Here is a 13,220-nt window from a genome sequence, read left to right on the forward strand (position 1 = left end):
GGTATTTACTACCTTTATTTCTATGCCGCCTTCAGAGATTGGCAGCCAGAGACTGCCCCCTCCTACGCACCCAGCAGCATCCTCTCTTTAGGAACTTGAAATATGGTAATCCTATAAAAGGCAGGAATTCCTGACAGAGAGAAAAAGTAACATGAAAGTGACTGGCCTAGGGGGAACTTTCTGGCTTTATGGGGAGGGGGAGAGTTGCTGGTTCAGATTCTTGCAATGGCTCTGAAAAGGAGGATATGTTTATAGTGCTTCACTGCTGCATCATGCTGGGTTTCCAGACAGTGTTTAAAACCAGCCAAAGCATGTGCTATCTTTGGATGTGAACCTAACTTGTATGTAAGAGGTTGTGTATGCACCCCAGCAGCACTTGCGAAATCACTAGTGCCCTTCCATTTTGGAGCTAACCCCCTGGACTAATTTATATACTCCCTATGAGGAGCATACTGCCATGCTGACCCTGAGAGAGTTGAATTAGGGCAGGGGGCTAATTAGGGGGAAGCTCACCTGTGAAGGAACAGGGGGTGTTTCTATACAGTCAGGAGACATGCACCATGGGGGGTAGGAAGCTTGCAGTCTCTCTGCCTGAGGAGGTGAGGGAAGCAGTGGAAACTCATGAGGAAAGGTTTACCTCTAGCCCTAAAAGAGAGGGGTCAGACTTGGAAGGCTGAAGGAGAAACTTAAAGAAGCATGGAAAGAGGTAGTCTAGGGAAGAGCACAGTAGGGTTTGTGAAGACCCAGATCTTACCTGCTTGTTGAGGGCCCTGGAGTGGAACCCAAAACAGAGCAGGCCTGGGTTCCCTGAATCCCCATCCTCTGCTGCAGAGTGGTATTGCTTGGGGCAATGAGGGGGAGGAGTGCCTGAGTGAGTCATTGTGGGAATGACACAGTCAGGGCAGCGGGGGTGAGGATGGGTGGAGGCTGCTGGTGCAGACGTACTGTGAAAGACTCTTGCAGAAGGGGCGATCACAGGGTGACCTGTCCGGAGGGCTGACTCACGAAGCAACTGTACTGCGACTCCAGGAGCAGGAGGAGAGCTGCTATGGGGAAAGAGGAAAAAGGGGCTGCTGAACTGGTTGGAGCTAATCCCCAGAATTGCCAGAAGGAGGTGCCACCCAGCGGTGAGTACAGCACCCTATGACGCACGCTCCCTCCCATGTAAAACAGAAGGCAAGCCATGGAGTGGCTTGTTGCTCTACAGATGTATGAGGTTCTGAGTGTAAATCCTAGGCAAGTGCTTTCTCTCCAAGGAGGTATAGTTAAATGTTGGCTTCTTCTGCCCTTAAAATCTTTGATGCGTGAGTAATTCTATATGCATATGACTCCTCTGTAACATCTCCCTTCCCATGTGATGCTCACCTGTGGGCCAGACATAACTGTGCTCCCTGTATGCTCTTTAGTTAGCACCCCTTGTGAGGTTAGCTGCCCCTGATGGGACAGTCAGAAGGTGAAGGCCCAGCCCTGCAGGCTCCCCACACGTGGGGGTGTCAGCGGACCTCACCTAGGGAATGGTGCAGCAGCTGCACATCCCAGGTGAGCTACAGGAGACATTGGGCCTTCTGAGCCCTGGGCTCAGAGGAGCCAGTTGAGGTGGTTTTTCAAGGAGTAGTTGCCCTAAATTCTGCAAAATGGGAGTGGATGTTATCTTCCCGCATGCAGACTATGCTAACTGGGTTGTGATGTGTGGATAGTCCTTTTGTGAGCTGGGGTGGTCTGGTCACAGACTGTGCCATCCTCAGATGGGGGAGATGCTTTCAGCACTTCTAGACATGCCAGCTAATCGCCAGGGAGTTGAGTGAGGAAAACCTCAGACATTTTTGACTAGTACTAGTTAAGCCTTACATATATAAAGCCCTGTAGCCATGCTCATTGGTTTGGACTCAGAGGGGAAGGACAGAGATTGGCCCATGTTCATTTCTGTACAGCTGCAGAGCCTGGTGTAGCCTTGCTCTGTGCCTCAGTTTCCCATCTGTAAAAGAGCGAGAATGATCCTGCCCTGTGTTGTAAAGTGCTTTTGAGATGTGTGGGTGAAGAGGGCTATATAGGAGTTAGTTATTGTAACTTCTGGTTTACCCTAATGTAAATGAGATAAAAATTGGGCCCATATTCCCAAACTGTCCTTTTGTTATCCCATTTAATAACTGTGTAATTAGCCCCCTTCATCCCTCACGTAATCCAGGTCTGGCGGTTTGGCTGTTCTTTTACAGGCCTCGGTTATCCATCCATGTCCTGGTTCCCCAGCCTAGAGGCTTGGAAGCACTTGACTCACTTTCATTGTTCTTCACTTCTTGCCAGGCTATCTTTGCGGAGTCAGCCCAAAATCACCCTTTACATTCATTTTCCTGCAGACTCGCTCTCGTCGCTCACTGACAGCCGCTCATCGAAGTGCAGAGCAGGTCCCTGGCACCTGACCCCTGCTTTTGTTAGGCAGTGTCTGGACCTCAGGAAATTCTGTCTTCTGGGAGGGAGGTAGAGAGGAATAAGCGAGCCCTTTCCCTCTACCTGAACACCTCTCTCTCTACCACTTTTTTCTCCCCTCCCCTGGCTAAATTGTCTTTCTGAGATCTTACCCTAGGCAAATTTCCATGCCCAGTTATCTTCCTGTTCAGTACTTGGGGCTTGTCTTCACTGCAAAATTAACTTGAGTTATAGCTTCAGTTCTGCCCTTACTGGAGTCCTGTTTTTGCTCATTCACTCTCTCTCTCTCACACACACACAAACCCTTACCCTGAGCATGGGGGTGATTTTAATGCAAGCTGGCGCCCTCAGGAGGGGATATAGATTAAACCTTGAGTGAGCACAACTTGTCAGCTGCTAACTTGGTCATAGTGAATGGCCTATAGCTATACTCCTATGCTAGTGGTGGCAGCGGCAGCTAGGCGACTCTAGTGGTTGGGGTACTAGTTAGAGACCCATGTTCAATTCCTTGCTCTCCCACAGACTATGGGACCATATGCAACTCACTTAGTTTATCTGAGCCAGAATTTTTTCTTTGATTCTAAGCTCCATGGGGCAGGGACTGTCTTTTTGTTCTATTTGTACAGCACCTAGCTCAATGGGGTTCTGGTCCCAGACTGGGGCTCTTGGGTGCTCTGATAATAAAAATAATAAATATAATCATAAAACAGGAAAAATGGCTAGTGTAGACAGCCAGTATGTCACATCCTAAGGCAGGAGTAGTCAATTATTATTTTTTTGTCTAGGTATAGTCAAGGTCCAGATGCCAGAGAAGATATAAAATAAAAATAACCATAATAAGTAAATAAAAGATTTTGGGATCTGTTCAAAAGCATTTGGCAGTCTGCATTTGGCCCAGGATGATCCTATGGGCTACCCCGCCTTAAGGGCGTGTCTACATTGCAATTAAAAACCCGTGGCTGGCCCAGGCCAGCTGACTCTGGCTCACAGGGCTCAGGCTACAGGGTGGTTTAATTGTGGTGCAGACACTTGGGCTGGAGGACCCTGCGAGGTGGGAGAGCACCAGAGCTCAGGCTGCAGCCCAAGCCCAATCGGCCACATGGCAGTTAAACAGCCCCCTAGCCCGTGTCAACGGGCACAGGTGAGCCGGGGTGTTTAAGTGCAGTGTAGACACGCTCTAGGGGTCTGGTGGAAATGAAAGCACTGCATCTAATGAACAGTGACCATATATGTTCGCAATGTTGTTGTAGCCATGTTGGTCCTGGGAGAGTGGGCGGGAGAGAGATTCCCTCCCCCCACCTCATCAGTGAAGATATATAGCATGTGATGGGGTAACTTTGGAGCCAGATTCTGATCTGACACTGGACTAATTCCATGGACATACAGTGCCATTGAACAGGGACCACAATCTGCCCTAACGAAGGGCCACTTCATCTCTCATCTCCCCAGAAGACCCTTCCTCACTTGTGCTTGTAATAAATCAATGTTCAAAAAGTGCTTTGAAGAGGAAAAGCACCTTCCGAGTGCTAATGATTATACCCAGGGTGGCCCTGGGAATACTATCCAGCTCTTTCCCAGCTGTTCCCATCTACCCAACCCCACGCCAGCCCTCAAACTGCCTCTCTCATCTTCAGGACTCTCTGAATCCGAATCTGATCTGAGCGATGCTGCAATGTAATTCCATTGGCTTCAGTCAAACTATTCTGGATTGACACCTTCAAGGCATACCTTCCATGAGCAGGGCATCGGAAAAGCTGAGGCAGGGGCTCTATTGGGAATTTGTGGGTTAGGAAGATTTCGAGGTGGTATTGCTGACTTGTGGTTGTAGACAGGTGAGGGAGGATGTAATGTTGTTGTGATATTGTAATAAAGTGTGTGCTGTATTTTGGAGTGGTGGCACAGATGCTTTATGTTTAGATTAAAGTCCTAATACATACAGAATTCAGATCAGAATCTGGTCCCCTGGCTTCCCCACCAGAGAGTCTTTTATCTAGAGCAGTAGTTCTTAACCTTTTCCATGATGGACCCTTCTCTCCCCCGTTTCCCCTCCCCCCAACCTTAGATCTGCATCCCGATGACACCTTTTGCTACCCCCCTGCTGATGAGAGCCCCGATCCACATTGCCCCACAGTTAAACTACTTGTGCGGGCAGCTGGCATGTTACAGATGTGCAGCAGACCTGGAGGTGGTGGGCATCACTTGTTTCTCTAGTGGAGACAAAGTCTAGGCAATTGCACCAGTGTCACAGCAAACAAGGGAGACTGTAATGTAGATAGACCACCAGGTTTTGCACTCCCATGTTGTCTAGGCCTGCTTTGAGCAGGGGTATGTGATGTGGCCGGTAGCACCCATGGGGATTCTGCTGTAGGCAGGAATTACCATAGCTATTGCTGGTGAAGGTGCCAAAACGCTTCAGTTGTTTCCAAGAATAAGGCTAGTGAAAAATACATTTTTTTTTAAAGGGCACAAAAAACAAAAACCTGGTGACTTTTCATTGAGCGGCTCTAGCGCCCCATGCTAGAACAGCAGTGACTTGATTCAATCATTCATTCCCAGAGCAGCTGCATCCTGTGCGGGGAATGAGGCTGGGGATCTGTGGAAAAAATAGTATGTGATCATTCAATTAAAGATTGTATCATAATGCAGATGCACAAGGGGGCCAAATTCAGGCTGCATGGGACCAGGGGCAATCTAAATTCTGGCACTTCCTACCTTTTGAGTGCTTGGCTTTGTGATCTTAATAATGGACTTATTTTATGTCATTTAGTTATACATTGTAAAGGAATGAACTACCTTATGGCTGGTATCCCCCTGGTGCGCTCTCTTTCCTCCACCTCTCTAGATTGTTGCACATCTCAGTCCTAAAACTATTTCATCCTTCCCCACCCAATGAAAAATAACCAATGTAAGAGCCCTATACCTTGCGTTCAACTAGCTTTGTCTGAGAATCCTGCTTAATATTCTTCCTCCAAAGCCAGATTGTGCTTTGTAGTTTTTTCCCATGCCATCTGCACTGTGTTTTATTCACCCCTCTTAAATCGTGGCACATGTTAGTGATGGACAGGACTTGCTGGAGCTCAGCTCAGCACAGGCAGGCTCCCTGATTTTTAGAGGAAAGCACGCAGAAATGAATAGCATGTAGGTGCCAATGATCCCATCCGGCCACTTGCAGGCTCAGTTACCCACTTTGCATGCACAAATGCAAACTTGTGGGTGCAATGGGTTTGCGTGCCTTTGTTCTCTTAGGCAAGCTTCTGCCATATTGTTCTGTCCTGTCCCTTAATCCTCCAGAATCCCATACCTCTGCTACATGCAATGCTGGGCTCCCACACTGCTCTGCCCTAAACCGACACCTTCCCCTCATCCCTGCTATTCTAGTTCTGGGACCTTGCCATTCAACCCTGCTAAGGCACCTCCGCTCTGCACTGCATCTCTCCCCCTGCTCTGATATTCCTGGCTAAGGCTTGAACAGACAGACGTAGGCAATCGTGCCAGATTGCGTTGGGCCATGTTGTGAGGTTTAAATGTGGACAGCCATCCAATAGGGTATAAATGGACAGCAAACACATCACCTGTGGCCCAAATGATGTTGGAACCCAGATAGTTAGTGGTAAGAATTTAAGCCTTGTGAAATGCACAGCAAGCTTGTTTGCCAATGGTTCTATAGACCCATGGACGCCTAGTACCATTCACACAGCTGTAATGGGGCAAAGGGAAATATGCCTCATCCTTGTACTAATGTTCCCGTATATGTTTTATGCGAAATCTGATTTAAAGCCTTGGAAAGGGAACCCATTGCTGGTAAATTACAAACCCAATAGATTTATGTTCTTATGAATTCCTAAACAGTTAGAATGGCTGTGGTGGGTCAGCCCAATATCCTGTCTTCTGACAGTGGCTGCCAGATGCTTCAGAGGGAATGAACAGAACAGGGCAATTATTGAGTGATCCATCCCCTGTCGTCCAGTCCCAGCTTCTGGCAGTTGGAGGCTCAGGGACAACCAGAGCATGGGGTTGCATCCCTGACCATCTTGGCTAATAGCCACTGATGGACCTATCCTCCCTGAACTTACCTAATTCTTTTTTGAAACCCATTACAATCTTGGCCATCACAACATCCCCCTGGCAATGAGTTCCACAGGTTGAATGTGTTGTGTGGAAAAAGTACTTCCTTGATTTGTTTTTAACCTGCTGCCCATTAATTCCATTGGGGGACCGCCTGATTTTTGTGTGATGTGGAAGGGTAAATAACACTTACTTTCTTCACACCATTCATGATTTTGTAGATATTTATCATATCCCCGCTCACTCATCTCTTTTCTAAGATGAACAGTCCATCTTTTAAAATTCTCCTTATATGGAAGCTATTCCATACCACTAATCAGTTTTGTTGCCCTTCTCTGTATCTTTTCCTTGTAATATATATTTTTTGAGATGGGGAACCAGAACTGCACAAAACATTCAAGGTGTGGGAGTCCCATGTATTTATATAGTGGCATTATGATATTTTCAGTCTTATCTATCCCTTTCCTAATGGTTCCTAACATTCTGTTAGTGTTTTTGGCTGCCACTGCACAGTGAGTGGATGTTTTCAGAGAACTATCCACAATGATTCCAAAATCTTTCTGGACTGGTAGCAGCTAATTTAGACCCCACCATTTCATATGTATAGTTGGGATTGTTTTTCAATGTGCATTACTTTGCATTTCACAACATTGAATTTCATCTGCCATTTTGTTGCCCAGTCACCCAATTTTGTGAGCTCCTCTGTAACTCTTAAAGTCCAAAGCTGACTGCAATCTTGAGTTATTTTGTATCTCCTGCAAAATTTGCCACCTCACCTCATTGTTCACCCCTCTTTCCAGATCATTTATGAATCCGTTGAACAGTACTGGTCCCAGTACAGACCCCTGGGTGACCCCACTATTCACCTCTCCACATTAGGGAAACTGGCCATTTATTCCTACCCTTGGTTTCCTGTCTTTTAACCAGTTACTGATCCAGGAGAGGACCTTCCCTTTTATCCCATGACTGCTTATTTGGCTTAAGAGCCTTTGGTGAGGGAGTATGTCAAAGGCTTTCTGACAGTCCAAGAACACTACATTCACTGGATTACCCTTGTCCATATATTTGTTGACACCCTCAAATAATTCAAATAGATTGGTGAGACATGATTTCCCTTTACAAAAGCTGTGTTGACTCTTCCTCAATATATCATGGTGTCTGATAATTCTGTTCTTTACTATAGTTTCAACCAACTTGCCTGGTATTGTGTTGGCCCAATCCTGTTTTCATGAAATACATGAAAGAACAAAGCCACAAACACCCCCCCCACACACACACCCGCTCTTTCTACCAAGAGACACTTCAGCCTGATATATTGTAACTTTAATCAAAAGCTAAAACCTCAACTGACTCTTATTGTTCTACCCTTTGAAATGTTCACTTCAGTCTTTTTAAAATATCCATTTACTGCATAATAATTCAAGTCTGTCTGTACTTTGTATAATTCTGTTTGGTTTAAGATTGTTTGTAAAACCCCTCCACTGACCATTTTATCTGTTAATTTTACCCACTTTCAATATATTTGTAAAAACCCTATTTTAAGTATAAGAAGCCACACTGAAATGTAATATATCTACCTAATTGTGAAAGACACTGGCAAAAATGAAATACTGTTTGCTTTAAAAATAATATGTGAATTCTTCAGCTAGGAGTTGGCACTTAGTGACTGAAGTGTGAATGGCTGAGCAATCGAGGTGAGTGTAGACAGGGAGAGTGATTGAACAATTGGTCTGAGTAAGGGATGTCAAAACTGATGAAGAAGACACCAGCCTCACCTAAAACGTTTGAGGGAGGAAGAAAGGAGCGAAGAAAATAACTTTTACCACTCAATTGGCCGAAGAGGAGCCCACCCTGATAACTTTGGAGTCAGCCCACTTCAAAGAACAAAATCTGATCAATGTGGGTGATTAAAGATCACACCAAATGCAGATGCAGCATGACAGAGCAAAAACTCATAGACTTACATGGGGTCTTTTCCCTATAAAATGGGACAGAAAGATGAAGGCTGGAGGTTCGGGTCTATATCACCACACAAGCCAGGAGTACCGGTGCGCATCGGCAGAACCTTGCTCCTCACCCACATGCTACAGTCACCTGGCCAGTGACTACCATGAACACCAAGAGGTTGGTAACTACAACATCTGTGAGATCCCTATGTATGTTTGTCTGTCTCCCTGTCTATGTATGTCTGTCAGTGTGTGTGAGTGTGAATGAAAGTACCAATTGAAACATGACAACGAAGTATATTTTATTAACAAGAATCTCTGTAATTGTAGTATTGATACAATGTTGATACTGTTTTCCTAGTATTTACATTATTGATACTATTTCACTAAGTAAAGTACAATATTGATGTTGTTACAGTGTTTATACCTTTTTTATTGATACTATTTACCAATTTTTTTGTATTCACAATAAAAGTGGCTTGTTGCCTTATCCCCTGAAAAAGATCCTGTGATATTTGCTATTTGAATAACAACTGAAGTTAGACTTATTGGCCTATAAATTGCCAGGATCAGCTCTGGAGCCTCCTTTAAAAAAAAAAAAAAAAAAAGGTGTTACATTACATATTCTCCAATCATCTGTTACAGATGCTGATTTTAAGCAATAGGTTATATACCAAAGTTAGTGATTCTGCAAATTCACATTTGAGTCCCTTCATAAACCTTGAGTGAATACCATCTGATCTTGGTGACTGTTTGTTTGTTTGTTCCAAAACCTCCTCTATTGACACTTCAGTTTGGGATAGTTTCTCAGATTTGTCACCTAGAAAGAATGGCTCATGGATGGAAATCTCCCTCATGTTCTCTGCAATGAAGGCTGATGAAAATAATTCATTTAGCTTCACTGCAACAGCCTTATCTTCCTTGAGTGCTCCTTTAGCACCTCGGTCATCCAGTGGCCCCACTGATTGTTTGGCAGGCTTCCTGCTTCTGATGTACTTTAAAAATATTGGCTGTTAATGTTTGTCTTTTGCTAGTTGCTCTTCAAATTCTCTTTTGGCCTGCCTAATTATACTTCACTTTCCAGAGTTTATGCTGCTTTCTATTTTCCTAAGTAGGATTTGACTTCCAATTTTTAAAGGATGCCTTTTTGCCTCTAACCGCCTCTTCTTTTCTTCTGTTTAGCCAGGGTGCCATTTTTATCCTCTTACTGTGTGTGTGTGTGTGTGGGCGGGAGGGGAGGGGGTTGAGGGGGGGGGGGGAATGATACTGGCTTTTGGGGTTTTTTTTGTTTTGTTAATTTGGTGTTTACATTTAATGGGCCTTTGTCATGGTATTTTAAAAAAGTTTCCATGCCACTTGCAGGCATTTCACTCTTATAACTCTTCCTTTTAATTTCTGTTTAACTAGGTCTCTCATTTTTGTACAGTTCCCCATTTTAAAGTCAAATGCCACTCTGAGGGTTTTCTGTGGTATTCTCTTCTCTCTCAGTCCCCCCCCCCCCAGATGTTCAATTTATCTCTGCATCTCATCCTGAGGTGACGTATATCCAGTCAATATGGGATAGTTGAAATCCCCCATTATTATTGGATTTTCTGGGTTTTGTAGCCTCTGAATTCCCTGAGCATTTCAGTCACACTACCAACAACATGACCAGGATGGTATTCTCACTGCTATACTCATTATTCAAGCATTGAATTTCTGTCCATAAAGATTGTATGGTACAGTTTTTGATTAATTTAAGATTTCTACTATAGTTGACTCTTTGCTTTCTTTCACCTATAGTGCCACTCTCCCACTAGCATGACCTACTCTGGTACTCCTCTATTTTGTACTCTGATATTACCGTGTCCCATTGATTATCCTCATTCCACTAAGTTTCTATGATGCCTGTTATACCAATATCCTCATTTAGTTCCAGGCACTCAAGTTCATCCATATGAGTATTTAGACTTCTAGCATTTGTATACAAGCGCTTATAAAATTTGTCAATATTTAGTTGTCTGCCTTCATGTGAGATAATTGAAAGGGGCTTTCTTTCTTTTTTTTTTTTTTTTTTTTTTTGATTGTTTCTCTTCAGTTCCTACTTGTACTTTATCAATGTCTATCCTCTCCCCTTTACCAGGACTTAGAGAATTTCCATTAATAAATCCTCCCCAAAGGGATGTCTGTCCGAACAGTGTCCTCCTTCACATCTGTCAGCTTTCCACCAGCCTTTCATTTAAAAACTCCTCAACAATCTTTTCAATTTTACTTGCCAGCAACCTGGTTCCATTGTTGGTTTAGGTGGAGCCCATCCTTCCTATTGTTGAGGAAAGAATCACTCTGCTACATTTTAGAGTTGGATTGGGTGCAGCTTTAACTGTGAAACACACACAATCACATAACCATAGCTATGGGGAATATTATAGCCATAGGGAAAACCCAGGTGGCTATAGGGAAGTCAAGCAGCATGTCTGGATACTGGGCAAATGTACTTCGCCTGGCTACCAGATACAAAAGACTTATATAGGGGTTGCTTAGGTTCATTTACATGTTGATCGTATAGTGGAATTTGATTAACAGTTTATACTTAACAGGAAAGACAATCACAATGCACAGTGGGGCACACCAGACGCCTTCACAGGAATGCCCAATGAGTCACTTGATTATACAATGTGGTTTTCAGGTACCCTGGCTAACACCCGAAGATGGGTGGTTACACAATACCTGTTCAAAATGCTAATTGTATGGAGTAAGTTTCTATGGGCCGGTAAGACAAAGGGGGGCAGGTACCGATATTTATCAAAACAGGTGACGTCTGTTCACAGACTTCAAAAGGCTTGAAGGCTCATAACAGAGAACTTGCATTTGGGGTGTGGTTCAGAGACATCTTGTGGGATTTTAGCATCTTTATCATAGTTTCAGTTGAGGCATTCTGTTAATGGTTTAGCCTGGGGCTTCTATTTCAGTTTCAGGCTACAACTTCAGGCCAGGCCTTCTATGACCAGTTTCAGGCCAGGCATGCTATTAATCAGTTCTATGATTAATTCTTTGATTCCACACTATATACGTTCCTCCTTTCCCAAAAGGTTCCCCAGTTCCTAATGAACCTAAATTTCTCCTCCAAACACCCAATGCATGGCCCAGATGATGGACCCTGCAGTTTTGCCTGACTTAATTGGCCCTGCATGTGGAACTAGAAGCATTTAGTAGAATGCTACCATGGAGGTCCTGGGCTTCAATCTCTTATCTAGCAGGCTAAACTTGCCCTCCAGAGCCTTGCTCCTACCTTTCCCCAAGTTACTGATGCCTACATGTGCCACAACCACTGGCTCCCCGCAGCAGTGCACTTAAGTCACTCCAAGTCTGTAACATTCACACCTGGCAGGCAGTTCTCCAAGTTATCACAAACCCAGCAATTTCAATTTCTAATAATTGAACCCACTATGTATTGCCATCTCTTCCTAATGACTGGGCCTCTTCCACAGAGGGGTTTCCTCAGGGTGAGAGGATATGAGTCCCAGCTGTGGGATCCTTCCCTAAGATTTTCATCCTCTTCAGCAGCACAGAGGCTGTCGGACTGAGGGTGGGGCTGTTCTGCTGTGTCCTGGAAAGTCTTGTCTGTGTACCTCTCTGTCTTAGCTCCTCCAGTTCAGCCACTATGGCCTAAAGAGCCTGTGCTAGGTCTCTGAGGGCCATGAGTTGCTTGCACTGAAGGCACATATACACCCCCTGCCCACAAAGCAGGTAATCCTACATGCTGCATTCAGTGCAATAAACTGGAAACTCCCACTCTGCTGCTGGACTTCTGCTTGCTTTACTTTTACTCTCGCAGGGTTTTGTTGTTTTGTTTGGTTCTTTGTGGGGAGTTCTGGGTTTGTTTGTGGGGTTTTTTTGTGAGGTGAGTTGGTTTATTGGCTGAAGTTTAAAGAGAGTTTCTGGCTCATGCTACTTCTCTCTGAACTCCCTGGTAGAGTTGCTGGTTCCTGCTTCTGTTCATTAGCTCCCCTCTTCAGGTAGGAGCAGTCTTTTTGAACCCCTGTTCTCTCTGAGTTAGCCCCGCCCCCTTGTTAAGGGATTAGAGATCAAAGGATGGAAGGCTAGAGCCTGTTAGGAAGCTTTCAGCCTCATCTAGGAGGCTGCTAGGCTCAGCACACAGCCCCAAACCAGACCCCACTATAAACATCAAGCAAGCACACAACAAACTAGCAGACAACACACTCACCACAGGGACTCGGAGTTACTCCTGGAGGACACATAGACCACTTGCCTATGCTCTGCAAAAGGGCACCCATCTAGGGCTATGGAAAGCTGTTGTATAGAGCAGCATGGTTTAGTGGATAGCTGGCTAGATTTAAAACTCAGCTGTCCTGACACCTAGTCCTGGCTTTGACACTGACAGCACCCAGTACAGTGAGACCCATAGATGACAGAATAATGCAGATGCTTTCCTTGCCACTCTGGATTATGAGGGGTCAAATTCTGCTTTTGTTTGCCCTTGTGTCAGGGAGCAGGCCTGGGTCCTGGCATGTCAGAAAGGATTAAATCAGCTCTAGACCTAAAACCAGCATTTCCTTCTGTCCCTTCAGAGCTCAGCAATGGAAACCACAGAGGAAAGCCAGGATCAGAGCTGAAGATGGGGGAAAAAATCCCATTTCAAGGCTAGTCTGGTCCCTTACTGGCTTATCCCTCATTCTCAAATGTCATTAGTACTCCACACTAATGGGGCTGCCATCACATGGTCCATGTCCTTTATTAATTAACTGGCTGTGCGGAGAGAGGTCATCTTCAGGAAAGTTCACCACC

The sequence above is a fragment of the Emydura macquarii genome, unplaced genomic scaffold (assembly GCF_026122565.2).
Source record: "Emydura macquarii macquarii isolate MOO-44397 ecotype Brisbane River unplaced genomic scaffold, CSIRO-AGI_Emac_v2 contig_1483, whole genome shotgun sequence".
Lineage (NCBI taxonomy): Eukaryota > Metazoa > Chordata > Testudines > Chelidae > Emydura > Emydura macquarii.